The following is a 6,584-nucleotide window of genomic DNA, read 5'->3' as shown; positions in this document are numbered from 1 at the left end:
AAGGCCGAAAGTCCAAGACCTCCATGAAATTTTATTGCAATCAGAATATTTCTAAGGAAATGTAACTCTAAACAAGTAGGTAGCAGGAAGGACTATAATTGAGAAAAAGCTTCCAATTTGTATCAGCCTAATCTAATGAAGCATTCATGGAAGGGTCCTTCCTATAGAATATACCTACTAAGGTCTTACCAAGAGTTTGTGCAATCGACTCTAAACTAATGTCTTTCCCAAAAACCGTTTGGGTTGGATTTGGCTTGGTTCTAATGGTTTTTCTACTTTTACCAAGGTGGAGATCAAGAGATTGGGACTTAGGTGATAAAATCATGTAGAGGGAAAGAAAGACCCTGATGGGGAATAATGTTTTCCATCGAGGGAAGATGAGGTATTATGCACCAAATCCATTGTATGGGTGAGTAAATGAGTTGGCTAATTTTTTGTTTAGATTTGACTTAAATATTGAGGTTTCATCTCCCAAATCAATTCATTCATATATTGAAGCATCTGGTGAGATTAGAAGATAGGTAACATTGGATAGTATTGAATTCAGGTTAATTCTTTTAAAATATATCAAATCATAATTTTTTTCAGTGAAAAATACCCATGAGGAGATGGTCACTAATGGATAAATCCACTAACTCATCCTCCAATGTGTCAATTATTTAAGGTTTGTGGATATACCTCAATGGGTCACTGAAAAAGTTAAAAGGTGACTAAGGATTGATAAACAACAAGAGATGGATGGACACAAGTAATTATTTTGGACAATGAGAACTTGGGGCCATACAAAAGGAACATTAAAACCCCTTTCATGTGTCTAGTGACATAATCTCATGCTTAAGCTGTGACATATGAATCCATAAATTCCTCAACTCTATGAGGCCTACAACTTGTGGAATCTTATCATCTATTGAAGAATAAGAACTTCAATAAATGAATCTTAACTTATAGATATTATTTATATATATGTGTGTGTGTGTGTGTGTCACATCTCTATATATAGAAATATTTTTATTTCTAATTATGTATTTATTAATTAAATTTATTAATTAAATTTATTAAAATTCTATATGTTAATTGACTATATGTTCTCAAATAAAATTATTTTAATGTAATATGTATATTATAATTATTTAAAAAAAAAACATTTCTAAATTAATTAAGAAAAAATAAATTACAATATAAGAAAACAATATAAATTAAATCTATTTTGATAACTTTTTTAATATTTTATATTTTAATTATTAGCATTATCTTTTATTCTAATTATTTTTTAATTTAATATTTCACCTAACAAGCTATTACAGCATCAGGTTTAACATAATCAAACGATCACAATAATATAAAATAAAAAGGATTCTATATAACCTTCTCACGGATTCTATATCACTAACAATTAAGTATCTATGTTTTTGTGCACTAGAATCTTCATAATTCTACTCCTAATATATAAATATCAACATAATTGGAAATATAGATTACATAATTGTTTGCCACAATCTATTTCACCCATTATCATTAGTTAATCTATAATGTTATGTTCTTTTTTATGTCACCACATTGATTCCCCTTAAAGCACTTGAATTAGGGGAAAGAAGAAACAAGGAGAGGTGCAGAGGTAGAAATCCCTGCCAAGAAGAAGTAGTTTCCATTAACTTAGATGATAACTAATTGCAATCATAGGTTATCCATTCATTAATTAAAATATTAGGGAACCATAAATTATTTCATCAAGACAGATACTTCCTTGTGATAGCACAAAAGATCCTTCACTGATTTTTTGGTCTTTTAATTTACTTGACAAATTATCATGAATGTACCAATACTGTAACTGTATACAGGAACGGTTGAAAAATCTCATGATTTCTAAAATTTATTTCCATGAAGTTCTATTATAGTTGAAGGGCTGACAGTTCTCATGATTTCTAAAATTCCTTTTTGTGAAGCTCTATTGTAGTTCAGGTTCATTCTGTCAAAGCCATTATGAAGGGAACATTGTGAAGTTCTATATTGGAACATTCATGATGGTTGACTACTAGCACTAGCTCCTCTTCTACCTGTAGTGAAAATTAGTGAATCTCTTCTTATACAAAGAAATACCTATTTCTATTCACTTTTTTCACTCCTTTGTAATCTACTTTATTTTCACTTAGGTAGGGACCTTATGGTTTCCTTTGACTCCCCCATATTTTCATTATGACTTCTACTGCTTGCTTGTCTATGAGGACGATGGACTATAAATCTATAAATTGATACCCTGTTTAAATCAAAATTAAATATCAACAAAAGAAAAATCCATTCCAAGTTGAGGCATATAAACAGATATTAATTTTGATGAGGAACTTCATTATCAAGGGAACACGTATAAGCACAAGATATGAAGAAAAATGGGCATCCAACAAAATGACCCACTTCTCGCAACTCCTCATGGAATGCAAATCAATAATTCTTCTCAATTCCCATGCATCTAGCATGCTTCCAATTCTTTTGACCTCACAAGTTTATTCAGAGACAATAGAAAACCCATAGCAGGGAGTATCGATAACCAATAAGTGTGGAAGCAGGATTGATCACCATATTCAAATAAGAATGACATTGGAAAAATGCTAGAGAGAGAGCTATTTCATAAGTTGTTATGCAATTAGGAATGGTTTTAACTTGCTCCACTTGCACTGGAGATGGGTTACTTTTATGACAAAATAGAATACAAATGCATTTAGCAAGTAGAAAAATGTTGTGGATATGAAAGAAGTTTGAAATAATGTAGCTCATATAGAAGGAACCTTGCTGCTTTGCCACAATTGATAAGGATCTAAAAGAACAATTTGATGCTAATAATGCCTGCGAATTTCACAATTAGCGTTAAAAAGTGCAGATTGATGAGAATGGTGGAAGTAAAGGAATATATGAGCTTGGTAGTATCAACATTTTCTTCCCAACTATAGATATGGTGCTTGAAAATATTACGATCCTCAGGTGTTTCGTAGGATGGTGCATGTTGAAGGGATAATGTTTTAGTAACTTTTTATAGTGTCAGTGTTATCCATTTTAGATTAGGTTACTATTTGTTGGATTTCTCGAGACCGATTCCCTATTAAATCTGAGATTCATGAATGTATTCAGCAATAGGAATATGGCTAAAATCCTTTACCAGTTATTATACATCTTCAAATAAACCTACATCTCTTGGTAAACTATGCTAACTTAATTTTGGTTGATTTAGTTATTGGAAGAAAGTGCCAATCTTTAAATCTAGATCAACCCTTCAAGCAAAGATTGTTAAAAATGAAGGTTTTAGTCTAAATTGATTGACAAGCATTAGGGAAATTTTTTTATTGTGATCTATGAAGAAGATCTTATATATCTTTCACCATGTTGTTTCTTAAGTATTAAGATGGTTTCAATTGAAATAAGTGGCTCATTGCTTGACATTTGGGGAAAAAACAAAAATCTCTGGTTGGTAGCCCATTAAAGAAAATAGAATCAAGTCAACCAAACAAGCCTGAAAAGTTTAGGAAGAAATGCCAATAGATGTGCCATGCAAAATGAAAGGCTCTTGCTTGTCTTTGCAGATGTACCTTACATTTCTGCAATTGATGCAAGATTGGGAACAATAAAGAAAATGACTACTTTTCGATGCAGGAAAAGTTGTGTGAAGAAAAATGTGAACCACCAAAATACATTCATATACCCTTATTGATTTTCCTTTCCTTTGGTGAGAAAAAGAACTAATGGACGCAATAAACGATGACTGAAACCTCATCATTCATGTGGATTTTCTATCTTGTATCTAAAACCATATTGTAAGTTTATTTCATAACCAATCCAACTGAATATAATCGTTGATAAAGAAGAATAAATCAAAACATTGAGTTAATACAACTACATTTAACAGGGAAAGGCTACAAATTCAATACATTTAATCCACAACTAGTTGTAGAAGTATGAGAACATGCTTGGAAATCACAAGGCACCAAGAACACATTAGTGGCCACATCAAGTGCTGCAAGTAATGTTACATTGGGAGTCATTACTTGAACCATGGAGTAGAACAAATTGTCCAGATCACAGAATAGGAAGTTATCAGCCTAATGACAGATTGAATTCCAATAATAGGGAACTTTAGTAACTCTGATTTTGAACTTTGCGAACACCTTTGAAAAGTAAAAAAGCAGTGTTTTAATTGCACAATATCCTATCTATCTAGAATTATAATATCTATGATCTATTATCAATTTAATAAGTTATACAAGTATCAATCTACACAATTATATTTTGGCTTCATCCCAAATTGATATGCAACATAAGTAATAGACAAGGAAGCTGAACTCACAATCCCAACTATGAAAGTTGGATAGTCTCATTCCCTTCTGAAAATGTGAGAGATGGGTAGTCGTCCAATTTATCACCATGGAGAGTGTAATAATGATGAAAAAGTGCTTTGTAATATTCATTTCTTCCCTCCACAGGCTGACCATCTGTAACTAACCCATGTCTTAGATGACATCCAATTTTTTACTTCATTAGAATATTTATGATACATCTGTAAACTGTAGGATTTCCCATTTGAATTATGAAATCCAAGAGATGTAAATAATGTTAAAGAACAAATAAATCTCAAAGTTGGTCATTCCATGAGGAAGAGAAACTAGAACGAATTTGCACAAAATTTGCGCTGACAGAGAGCCCTGCTAGCTCTAACTAGTTTTTTAGCTCAATGAAAATAATTTCTTCTAACATATTCCTATTGTAGGGTAGGGAAGTGCAAGGCATATCATATAATGACCCCTTCCATGTTTTTGACTCAATCAAATTTAATGGTTAATCTTGTGTATTGGACAATGGGAATTGAATAACCCTTGCAATTTGAATTGATTATATTGTATTGAATGTTGGAAAAATAAGGGAGGGGAATCTACATCTGTTATCATAAAGTTTTCAAAAAAATAATTGTGATTTGAGTTATAAATTACCATTTCTGTACCAAGGAAATTTTAATGGTTGTATAGGTATAATAATACCTAGGCCACCTTTTTGCAACAAACATCAATGAACTTGAATAACTCAGATAATTTAAACATGTTGGTGATGTTCACTTCTTCTTGCAGATCTTGATCTAAAATCACCCTTGTATAGATGTTGCAAACTTAAATACAGTGAGCTTATATGAGCTTATAAAGTTGGTGGCTAGCAAAAAACCCATGTTATGACTTATGAAAACTTAATAAACTAAAACATAAAATCATATTTGAAGTTCAAGGAAAATGTTACAGTTTATCAAAACTTAATAGATTAAAACATTAAATCTTATTCGAAGTTCAAGGCAGCTTAACATGTGTACTTTTTCATTGAACACAAGTTAACTTAATTCCTACTAGCATTGCCCACTTGTTAAAATCCCTTATTCCAATTATTAATAACATAATATAAAATAGGGATATGGATATATCATGTAAATTTTGCCTTCCAGCATTCAAAAAACTTATTCATATGTATGCAGTATTATGATTCGACTTATAATCACAATAATAAACCAGACTTTGATCGATGCCAACAATAACAACGCTTGTCCAGACTTTACTCGCTCAGTAGCACCAAATAAAATCTGACTTCACTCGATTAGCAACAATGGATAAAACCTGATTCCAGGGTAAAGTGGTGAGAACGTAGATTGTTTAGGCAGTGAGAGTAGTAGAGCATCCTCTTCAGCAAAGCCTGTAGAGCATCTTCTTGATTAGGTAGTGGCATCATTGTCAACAGAATATGGATTCTAGCCCCTGCTTGAGCAGTAGTGTAAGGTTTTTAACCCCTTCTTGAGCATTAGCATAAGAGTGAGTGTGCTTCAAGCATGTGACTAGCATGTGACTAGATACATGTATGTTCCTAGATACATGCATCTTCCCCCTTTTTTCTATTCTATAACAGAGATGCAGGGAAGATGTTGAGTTACCAAACAAGAGACAAAGTAGTTTTAGTTGGAGAAGCAACAGGGTTGAATATCCATACATTTGATACCATGTCGAAATGGGAATATTCATGTGTTTCTCCCACTCTTATCTATCTTTTTCTTGCCTAAGAACACTAACTGCAAGCTATTCCTCAGCCTTTCTACTGGGTTGGAGGAAACTCAACCATGTCACACAAATCTTGTTTACCAATCCTCCTTCAAGTTCACTAGTAAACTATTGTCAGGGGAGACAAAGGCCACAATTATTTCCAGCGGGGTAGCATTATTTTTATGCACATGGGATACATAAACCAGGTTTGATTAATAGTGGTTCAGGCATCCTACATTGTTTATGCAACTTCATTCACAATCAAGTGAGTATATTGTTGTTTCATCCACCCCATCATATTTTTGTAATTGAGTGTCATATGATGGATGTTTATTGGAATCACTTGTTTATTTTCATTTTAAAATGCATAAATTATGCATTCTATGTATGAATGGTATGTATAACCATGGTTGCAGATGCACGAGCAACTATAGGTACAATAGTAGGAGAAGCAAGGGTTGTGGAGCCTGAATGATCCATGGAACAGAATGGAAGAAGAAACAAGGGTCTTCCACTACTAATCCCGCCCTG

The sequence above is a fragment of the Pinus tabuliformis genome, chromosome 5_2 (assembly GCF_031772625.1).
Source record: "Pinus tabuliformis cultivar Carrire ecotype Pingquan chromosome 5_2, CPIR1, whole genome shotgun sequence".
Taxonomy (NCBI): Eukaryota; Viridiplantae; Streptophyta; class Pinopsida; order Pinales; family Pinaceae; genus Pinus; species Pinus tabuliformis.
This window is presented reverse-complemented; position numbering follows the sequence as displayed.